The sequence below is a fragment of the Cavia porcellus genome, unplaced genomic scaffold (genome assembly GCF_034190915.1).
Source record: "Cavia porcellus strain 051 isolate PalLab524CR breed Dunkin Hartley unplaced genomic scaffold, mCavPor4.1 scaffold_9, whole genome shotgun sequence".
NCBI lineage: Eukaryota > Metazoa > Chordata > Mammalia > Rodentia > Caviidae > Cavia > Cavia porcellus.
Window position 1 is genome coordinate 51,176,487 of NW_026947492.1, and position 11,959 is coordinate 51,188,445.

An 11,959-nucleotide genomic window follows, 5' to 3' on the forward strand; every position below is an offset into this window, starting at 1 on the left:
GTGGATATCTCAGCGGGCAGTGGAGCATTGCAGGTTTCAGAGGCCCTGCAGCCTGTGGTGAGTGCTCAGCACACTCTGCCCAAAGCCCAGACTGTTCGGGTCCCTCCAGGCTTCCGGGTGCAGTGAAGTGGAGAGGTGCGTTTGAGGCGTCTACATCCACCTCCACATCCCAGCTGCGATTGGAGAGCTGTGGAGCTTCCAATGGGCAGGTGGGCGCACAGTGTCCCTGAGGCCCAGCTTATCTGGAACTGCAGAGTTCTAAACAGGCAGAGGAGGGCCATTGGTTGTGCAGGCCCAGTGGCTTGGGGTAACAAGGTGCCAGAGTCTCAGTAGCTACAAACATAGAAGGGGATTTTCAACAGATCCTGAGGAAGCTTTCAAATAACACTTAAAACACAGAAATATAGGAAAATGACAAAACGAAAGACCAAATTACAACCTCAAACCTCCAGCCCTTCTCAAGAAACCCTAGAAGCAATGTATATAGAAGAAAATATAAGCCATTCACCTCAAATATCAGACACAATACCTACTGAAATTAACAAGCAACTCCAGGAAGCTTTAAAGAAATTCAAACTCTAAATAATATCCCAGGTAAAAGAGAAATGATAAAAGAAATGAAAGAGATTCTGAATATATCTAAAGAAAATACAGATGAAAAATTGGAGGAACTAAACAAAAAGATAGAATCCCTAGATGAGCAATATAAGAAACAAACAGAATACATAATGCAGATGCACAGAGATATACAGGAAATAAAAAACTCCACTGAAAGTTGTAAAAACCGCCTTAATGAAAGTGAAGATAGAATTTCAGACCTTGAAGACAGGATTGCAGCTAGTGAGCAGGAAAGGAAATATCTTTTAAAACTAACAAGGAATCGGGAAACAACAATTCAACAACTGCAAGACGATGCAAAGAAAAATAACATAAGAATGATAGGGATTAATGAAAAAGAAGGAGACAACATAAAGGATGTCAAGAGGATATTTAGATAAGTAATAGCTGAAAATTTCCCAAGCATGAGATCAGAAACTGACATCAGGATCAGTGAAGCACATAGAACTCCAAATAGTCATAAGCAAAATAAAACTACACCCAGACATATAATAATCACCATCCCAGAAATCCAACACAAGAATAGATTATTAAAAGCTGTCAGAGAGAAAAGACAGATCACATATAAAGGTAAGCCTATCAGAATCACAGCAGACTTCTCAGCACAAACAATAAAGTCAAGAAGAGCATGGAGTGAAGTATTCCAGATCCTAAAGCAAAATGATTTCCAACCTATACTGATGTATCCTGAAAACTATCATTCAAAATTGATGGTGAAATATGATACTTCCAAGACAAAGAACAGCTGAAGAACTTCATGAACACCAAATCAACCCTGCAAAAAATATTGAAAGACAGTTTAGATACACAAAGGAAAAAACCACTAAGCAAAGCAGATAATTAAACAGAACAGAAAGATAAAGATGCAACAGCAGAGAGATAACATGTCAACAATAAAGCAACATTTAACAGTAATAACCATTAATGTAAATGGTCTCAATGCACCAATCAAAAGAAACAGACTAGCAGAATGGATCAAAAAACAAAATCTAACCATATGCTGTTTACAGGAAACCCATCTAACCCAGAAGGATACTCACAGACTGAAAGTCAAAGGATGGAAAACAATACTTTATGCAGTAGGAATCCAAAAAAAAAAAAAAAAGGCAGGAGTAGCCATTCTGTTTGCAGACAACATGAACTTTAAACCAACAATGACCATAAAGGACAAAGAAGGTCACTACATACTCGTAAGGGGAAAACTCCAAGAGGAAGAGATAACTATCTTAAATATATATGCACCAAACTCTAGAGCACCAAGTTCTATAAAACAACTATTAACAGAAATGAAAACTCAAATTATCAGTAACACAATTGTAACAGGAGACCTTAATACACCATTGACACCAAGGGACAGATCAACCAGACAGAAAATGAGCAAAGAAATAACAGAACTGAATCACACCTGTGAACAAATGGATTTGATAGACATATACAGAATGTTCCACCCAACAACATCAGAATACACATTCCTCTCAGCAGTACATGGATCATTTTCTAAAATAGACCATATATTAGCTCACAGAACATATTTAAGCAAATGCAAAAGAGTTGAAATCATCCCTTGCATGTTATCGGATCATAGCGCTCTGAAATTAGAAATTAATGATAAAAGATACTGCAAAAATCCCACAAACACATGGAAACTGAATAACACACTCTTGAGTAATCAGTGGGTCACAGAAGAAATTAAAAGGAAATGAAAATGCAGATAAAACTTACTGGAATTTGTGGGATGCAATGAAAGCTGTCCTCAGAGGAAAATTTATTGCACTGAGTTCCCACATCAGGAAATCAAAACAAATACAAATAAATAACTTGATGCTACACCTCAAACAGCTAGAAAAAGAAGAGCAAGTCAATCCCAAAGCCAAACGAAGGGAGGAAATTCTAAAAATCAGAGCAGAAATCAATGCAATAGAGACTAAGAAAACAATCCAAAGAATCAACAAATCAAAGAGTTGGTTCTTTGAAAGAATAAATAAAATTGATAAGCCCCTAGCCAACCTTATTAAAAAAAGGGAAGAAAAAGCTCAAATTCATGCAATAAGAAATGAAAAAGGTGAAATCACTACAGACCCAATAGAAATACAGAAGATCATCAACACCTATTTCGAAAACCTCTACTCTCAAAAGTTTGATAACACAGAAGAAATAGACAGATTCTTAGAAACATATGAAGTACCAAAGCTAGATCAAGAGGATGTAAAACTGTTGAATAACCCCATCTCTGTTAATGAAATTGAAAATGTAATTAAGTCCTTACCTACAAACAAGAGCCCAGGCCCAGTTGGATTCACTGCAGAATTGTACAAGAAATACAAAGAAGACCTAATGCTGACACTCCTCAAATTATTCAATGAAATTGAATAAGTCATTCCTGGAAGCAAATATTACTCTAGTACCAAAACTTGAGAAAGACCCAACTAAAAAAGAAAACTATAGATTGATCTCTGTAATGAACACAGATGCAAAAATCCTCAATAAAATATTGGCAAATAGGATGCAGCAAATCATCAAGAAGATTATACACTATGACCAAGTGGGATTCATCACAGGAATGCAAGGATGGTTCAACATATGTAAATCAATAAATGTAATCCACCATATAAATAAAGCCTAAAGTAAGAATCACATGATCACTTCTATAGATGCAGAAAAAGCCTTTGATAAGATCCAATATTTATTCATGATAAGAACTTTACAGAAAATTGGAATAGATGGTCTTTACCTCAATATAATAAAGGCCATTTGTGACAAACCAACAGCCAGCATCATACTAAATGGCCAAAAATGAAAGCTTTTACTTTAAAATCAGGCACAAGACAAGGATGTCCTTTATCACCACTCCTATTTAATACAGTACTGGAAGTACTAGCCAGAGCAATTAGGCAAGAAAGAGAAATAAAAGGGGTAAAGATAGGAAAAGAAGAAGTTAAATTATCATTGTTTGCAGATGACATGATACTCTATATAGAAGACCCCCTAAACTGCATTGAAAGACTCTTAGATACAATAAATAAATTCAGTAATGTGGCTGGATACAAAATCAATACTCAGAAATCAATAGCATTCCTATACATGAACAACAAAATCACAGAGAGGGAAATAAGAGAAACCACACTCTTCACATTAGCAAGCAAAAAAACGAAATATTTAGGAATTACTCTTATGAAAGAAGTGAAAGACCTATACAAGGAAAATTACAATACACTGAATAAAGAAATTGAAGATGATCTCAGAAAATGTAAAGACATCCCTTGCTCATGGATAGGAAGAACAAACATTGTGAAAATGGCCATTCTCCCAAAACTCTTATACAGATTCAATGCAATCCCAATAAAAATACCATCAACATACCTTATAGATCTAGAGAAATCACTCCTAAATTTCATCTGGAACCAGAAGAGACCTAGAATCGCAAAGGCAATTCTAAGCAGCAAAGACAAAGCAGGAGGCATCACAATCCCTGACTTGAAGTTATACCACAAAGCAACAGTAGTAAAATCAACATGGTATTGGAATCAAAACAGAGCCGAAGATCAATGGAATAGATTGGAAGTTACAACCACAACTACAAACACACTCAACCACCTTATCTTTGATAAAGGAGCCAAGCAGGTTCGCTGGAAGAACGACAGTCTCTTTAATAAATGGTGCTGCAAAAACTGGCTCTCCATTTCCCGAAAACTAAAGCTAGACCCATGTCTATCACCAGGTACTAAATTAAAATCTAAATGGGTCAAAGATCTGAATATTAAAACAGAAACACTAAATCTATTGGAAGACAAATTGGGTAGAAACCTTGAAGACATAGGAGTAGGTAGAGAATTCATGAACAGGACTCAAACCGCATGGGAAATACTTCCCAGAATCAATAACTGGGACCACTTCTTATTAAAAAGTTTCTGCATGTCAAAAGAAATCTCCAGCATAGTGAAAAGAAAACCCACAACCTGGGAAAGATTTTAGTGAACTCTCTCTCAGACAAGGGACTTTTGTCTAAAACATATAAAGAATTAAAAAAACTCAGACCCCCAAAATTCAAAGATCCAATCCAAAAATGGGCATCTGAGATGAATACACACTTCTCAGATGAAGAAATGCAAATGGCAAATAAATACATGAAAAAATGTTCATCGTCATTGGTCATTAGAGAAATGCAAATTAAAACCACACTGAGATACCATCTCACTCCTGAAAGAATGGCAAGGATCAAGAAAACCAACAACAACAAATGCTGGAGAGGCTGTGGGGAAAAAGGAACTCTCCTACACTGTTGGTGGGAGTGTAGAGTGGTGCAGCCTTTGTGGAGGTCAGTCTGGAGATTTCTCAAAAAGCTGGGATTGGAAGTCCCATTTATTCCAGCTATTCCACTTCTAGGCATATTCCCAGAAGAACTGAAAGCATCATACCACAGTGATATATGTGCACCTATGTTTATAGCAGCTCAATTTGTAATCCCCAGATCTTGGAAACAACCCAAGTGTCCATCAACTGAGGAATGGATAAAAATGTTGTGGTATTTCTATACAATGGAGTATTATTCAGCTATAAAGAAGGATCACATTGAGATATTTATCAATAATTGTGCACAGCTTGAGACCATACTCATAAGTGAAATAAATCAATCTCGTATGTGTGAATACTGAATAGTTTCCCTACTGTAAGTAATGATTCAAATATATAAAATTATGTGGTAATCATGATTCCTCATTATGTGGCCTTGAAGCCTTATAAAGTTTTCACTTATTAATTGGAAAGGCTTTATTCTGGGCTTCTTGATATGGAAATATTTGAAACTATGGTATATGAAGTTTTATTTAAATATTTCAAGGAAAAAGACACTATGGTAACTACTATTAAGTCGGGTTATTTGGTGGTGAAGCACTAGGTTGCTGAAACAGTCATGCTTTGACCTCTATTGTTATATTGTTATGTCCTGTTTTATCTCAATCTCTCCCTTATTCTTTAAAAAATTATTTAGTTATTTCTTATGTTTGTTTTAATTAAGGGGAAAAATTAAAAAAATTAGCAGGATATATAATAGTAATATTTTTTGATTTCCTATTAACTTGTTTTGAAGTCCTGTAATACTCCCACGATCTTGTTTTGACTGATTCGACTCTGTTCCATTCTGTATGATAGTATCAAGTTTGAGGGTATAGGCAACTACTTTGAAGACAATGAGATTCACTAAGATGCCCATTCTGGTTCTACTTTTGTCTCCTTTGGAAGTCCTGTAATGTTTACAATGGTTAAGTTTTATTGGTCTTGTTCTCTACTGTTTTTTTCAACTTTATAATATCTAATGTGATAGACAATTCTTTTTAAGGAAACAAGAGACATAACCATTGTTGATGACTTTGTACTCTGTTTTACATCATGTGCTCTGTCTATCCTTGGTTTTGACTGACAGCTTTGTTTTGCCATATTTGACTTTATTCTCTCCCCCCAAAAAAGTAGTAAGAACTAAGGAGTAATAAAACCCAAAATGTGTAAATTTTGTTGTAAAAAAGAGAGGGAAAAAAAGTTTTCTAAAGGATACAACAGCAAGTGTGTTTAGGGGTGTTAAATATCTGACCATATTAATGTTTTTGGTTGGATCATTGAACACAACTGTTTGCAGTCTCACTGTTTGAATGTCCACTTTGTATTCTTTGATACTGTGATTTGAGCTACTATCTCTAAGATGATAATATGTAATCTATTAACTGGTGATTTCTTACTGTGTTTTTTTTTTGTAGTTCTCTATTACTTGTGCCCTTACACCGCTTTGTTTTGTTTTGTGTTTTTCTTTTTCCTTTTAAATAAAATTAAAAAAAAACAAAAAAAGAAAAATATGATACTTCCATGATAAAGAATAAATGAAGGAATTCATGACTGCCAAATCAATCCTACAGAGAGTGCTAAAGGATATTCTAGAGAGAGATAAAGATGACTATAGTTCCAGTAACAGCAGCAGAGAAGGATAACCAAGAAAGACAGGCAATTGAATGAAAGGGAAAAGTAGAGGGCCAACAAAAGGAGAATAGCATGGCAGAGACAAACCACTGTATGCTGGTTGTAACCATTAATGTAGACGGCCTCAGTCCAGCAATAAAAAGGAACCCAGGGAGAGTGGGTCAAGAAATAAGATCCATCAATATAATGTATACAAGAAACACATTTAACTCAAAAAGAAATTCAGACTCAAAATCAAAGGAGAGAAAACAATTGTTCCATGTGATGGGAGACCAGAAAAATATCAAGAGTAACTTGCCCATCAGCTGCAGAATGGATATGGTATTTTCATGTAGTGGAAAGCTATCCAGCTATAAAGCAGAATAATCTTGAGGCTCTTGGAGGTAAGTAGAAGCAATTGGAGATCATGTTCATGGCCTAAACAGTTTGAACTCATACACGTGAATCCTAGCATAAGAAACAGAAGGAGTTAATGGGATCCAAAAATAGAACAATTATTGTAAGATTAACACAGGAGGAAACACTTGGGAAGGAAAGGTGGTAATTACTGTTAATTTCTTTTGTCTTACCATGAACTCTTATATTGTCTTCACAATTTTTTTAGGTTTGGCTTTGTTCTGTCTTGTATTGTTAGATTTTAGTTTGTCTGATGGTATGGGCAGCTATTTTAAACACAATAGGGTATATTGTGGTAATCATGGTTGATTTCCTATTATATTATTTTGAAGTCTTATAATGCTTTTATTCATTTGTTTAATTGGTTTTATTTTTTTTTTTGATTTTATTATATGTGATGGTATTAGCTATTTTGATGAAAACAAGACATTATGGTAGCTATTGGTAATTTCTATCTTGTTTTGAAGTCTTATGCTTTTGTTCTGTTTTGACTGGTTCTATTCTGTTGTGTTTGATTTTATTATGCATGATGGTGTGGACAACTTTTTTTGAGGAAAATGAACTATTATACTAGCCATTGTTCATTTCCTGTCATCTGGTTTTGAAGTCTTGTAATGCTTTCATTCTTTTGATTGGCTTTGTACTATTTTGTTATGCTGGATATTATTGTGTGTGAAGATATGGTCAACTATTTTGAAAAAACAAGAGACAGTATGATAACCACTGTTGACGTCCTGTTTTGTTGTGAAGTCATGTGTTGCTTGCATTGTTCTGTTCTTATTTGCTTTGTTCTGTTCTATTTTCTTTTTTTTATTCTCTTTAAACTAAAAAAAATTAACAAAATGATTAAATGTGCTAATAATTTAAATTTCAAAAAAAGAAACAAAAAGGGAAGTTCACCTCATAATAGAATTCACTTGGCAGTATATACTATTTTTTAAAAATTTAAAATTTTAATAAAGATGAAAATACTGTAGCAGAAAGATAATACACTCAAATAAAAGCTAAAATATGTCCTTTGGAAAGATCTTCATACTTGATGATAAAAATCATCCAGTCCAGTGCTAACGTTGGGTGGAGGGAATGCTTGTGTTTTCCTAGGAAATGCTAAATGGCCTACCTGGGTACCAAGTGCACTGTTGGGTTGTGTTATGGACCCAAACCCAGAAAAGGAGTTGATTCCACTACTCAAGAAGCTGATGCTCAATCCTATGACAGTGATGCCTCAGAAACCATGCCACATCTGATAGGTAAGTATGTGGTTAGACCAGACCTGGGGCCAACTGAAGGAACTGATACAGGATGCTCAGGAAGTGGTTACCAAACACAAGAACGAAAGGTCTAAATAGGTACTCAGAGTATAGGTAACCAAACTGAAAGTTTAGTGAAAGAAGGGGACACAAAACTTTAACAGTGTTCTTAAGATAAAATACAAAAATATATGTTAATTATTGGTAAGATTTTTGTCCTTTCCAAATTAGTTTTATAAGAGATCTCTGATAATTGACCTACAATAATTCTAACTAATCAATTTATAGTTATAAATTCTAAACTTGTAAAAAGTTAATGTAATTCAATTTGGCTAAAATATAGTTGAATGCACTCTGATTTTGTAAGGTGTTTGTCACTCTGCCTAGGTATCTGTCTGTTTGTCCAGTCTGTTAAGCAGTTGTTGGGAGTCAGCTGAGCTAGTAATCATTCACATGTGTGGAACTAAAAGTACAAGTGCCCACACAGGGGTGCCCAAGTGGCATGGAACAGCTGAGAAATGCCCTGAAGGCATGGGGTGGACAGATGTTTCAGCCCTGAGAATATGGGGTGCAACAAGCAAGCTAGTTCAGCAAAGGGATATGATAAGTAGCCCCCAAAGAATTTAGAGTTCTCGTGCACACCACAAGCTGTGGTGCTTATTTCTATGTCTGTTTGAATCTGTACAAAATATATGTCCATGTTTGTCCATTTTTCCGTTCTGTGAACAACTGTTCTTTTTTTTATTTGAGCTAAACAATTTTTTCTCTTTTCTTTCTTTTGCATTTTTGGATCATTTAATCAAAGTTTAATCTAGGTCATCGATTTAAAAAAGAAAAAATATGCTTTTATCTGGTTAGTCAAAATGTTGCTAAAATTGGTTGTGTAACATAATGTACATTGTTGTTTATCATAACTTAACAGTCTCTCACAGTTCAAAAATAATGTGTTGAGTGTGTGATTGGGTTTTTGTAAGTCATTAAAATTACTAAAATGTTTAAACAAACCTTATGGGTGGGGGAGAGATTATTTGACATGCTTTCAATTGATGAAAAAGAAAGTGGGCACTTGGTAACATTTAAGCAGCTCTTGTTCATTGATTAGAGGCACCAATGATCTCCACAACCTTATGGGAGACACCCCAACTAAAGTTATAAAAATATTATTGTAGTATGTTCACATTGGTCATCATCAAAAGAAATAATACAGTAAGATTTTTGATTTAAAGATGCTCTGATACAAAGGTTTCATATGGCTGTGACAAATGATTATTGTTGATCTCATTGAGTAGGAATGTATTCATGCTTCCAGATATATCAGTTTTCCAATATGTAAAACAGGAATTGTTCATGATAACAAATTTTGTTTCAGATTTAGACCTCTGCCTTCAACAAGTGTTTATTAGATGTATATCTCACTAAAAGTAATTAAGTTAGATAAAATCTTCTTATGCATTCGATAGGGAGAATTAACCAAAAGGGGGGTATTTTATGACAAAAATGCAAATTCAAGTGTGTTACTGATGAGTATTTTGGGGACTCAATCTAAATGTGCAGAAATAATGAGGAGAAAAACAAAAAATGGAAAGACCTTTAATGCAAGCATGGGAGAGATTCATATACTGAGAATGCGGGAGCTCTCTCACTGGACAAAGTGTTGTGGATTGGTTATAAAAATTAGCTTTGTGGGGAGGGGCCTTGTTGACAGTGATGGATTATTGCTGTGTGTTAGTGTGTGCTCGGGTTGGGGATTTGGGAATTCTTGGTGTGCATGGGAAGGAGAGACAAGGAGTTTGGCTTGGATCAGGAAGAAGTCTGATAATGTGTTCTTTGTGGCTTCTTTGCCTTGCTGGACTGCCTCCTTTAGAATGTGGCAGATTTATGTGGCTAAAAACATATCATTCCCATCTTTTTAGTGATGGGGGTATTGGATCTTTCTCAAACTGCTTCCTGCTGGACAGGGTCATTGTGCTGGGAGTCAGGAGGCTTGACAGAATGATGGTTGTTGCTCATATAGAAGTTTGTGTTGGGTGTTTCAGTGAAGGCAAGACTCTCATCATTGGTAAATGTGCATATCCTGGAGTTAAGAAATTTCAAAAAAGTTTAAAAATTTAGAATGCTATGAGAAGGCAAGCCATGATCATAACTAAAAGACCCAGGAGAGGTAGAAGGAAAGAAGCCCATGATCCGAGTGTGTCATTTCACCAGGACCACAGTGAGGATGAGGAGTATCCATAGCCTAACTGTTGATGCTTTCTGTTTCAGGTAGTTGTGGAGGTTCTTTACTTTATTCACAATGAATCCTAATTTGTTTACAATGAAACAGCATTCTTCTAGCATGGCACAGTTACCTCCCTCCTTTGTTGTCAGAACATCTAGAGCTTGTCAGTTTCGGAGAGTAACAGCTATCAGACTATTTATTTGGTTCTGTAGTGAGTGGATGGAGGAAGTTTTGTGTTCCATCTGCTGGTGGAGATCTGAAGATAGCTGATGGTATAGATGGACCACTGTGCCCATCTCTCCCAAGGCTGCGCCAAGGAGGGAGAGTATTCCTGTGCCAAAAAGGGCTGAGGAATGGATAGCTCCTATTCTTTGAGTAAGATGAACATCATATAACTGGAAATTAAAGGCATTTTCTATAGTCTCTTTAGTGTTTATTGTCAAGGATGGAACTAACAGGATTAGAGGGTAGGATCCTGTCCACTGGGAAGGGAGGCAAAGGAGGGCCCCTGTTTGGCATCCTATAATCCAGCCTCAGGATGGACAAATGGCTTTATCTTGTCTATAGGTAATGTTGTATGTACAGTGTGGAAGGTTCCCCATTTGGTGTGAAGATTTATGAGATAAAGATACTAGACAAATGAGGTTAGTTGGCCAGTTAAAGAACCATAGATGGGGAGAGGTCTTACTATGGCCAGGTTATGTGCGTAGGATACGTGATATGTGTTTCAACATGTAGGTTCCTACCTTTTGTTGGTAGTGAACACAAAGTCAGAATTCTGTAAGATTTGTGGAGTGTGATAATGTGGCATATGCTTGTGACAGAAGTTGAGGAATAGATTGAGTCTGGTGTGGAAATATTTGTGGCCCTGAGGTAGGCATCATTGGAATTTGGTAATGTGAGGCTGGGTTATGGCTTTTGTTTGTGTAGTGAGGGAGTTTCCTTCTGGGGTTTGGTTGAGTGGGTCATGTCCATGATGGTTATAGAAGCAAAGGCCCCAAAATTTTCCCATGAGGTACCGAGGATGTGATGCATTTTTTACTGTGAATTTTACCTGTTTTATACCTCCTGCCCCATAATCTACAGAGGATGAGATTAATGGATCTGATTGTTTCCAAATGGTTCCTTTGGGTGTATGCCAATGGTTTCTTATCCCCATTTGTCAACATAAAACCAGTAGGCATTGACACAGTGCCATTGGTTCATTGTAGGCAGCTGAGACCCTCTTTGTAACAGCAGATCTTGCCATGCTGACAGATTACTCCATTTTTGTCATGTGCTCCTCTGTCCCAGGTTTGAGCATAAAATCTAAGGTGACAGTAAGTAATCTCAAAAATGAGTGTGGAGTCGGAATGGGGTGAAGTTACTGGAAGCTATTATTACCCCATCTAAGGGGGAAAAGGGAAGAGTGTAGATAGTATTTGGTGTTGGGTCAGAGACTGGGTTGGAGAGAACAGGAAGCGTGAAAAGTGGCAGTTGAATTATGTTTGAGAAATCATGGAATGTGAGTGAG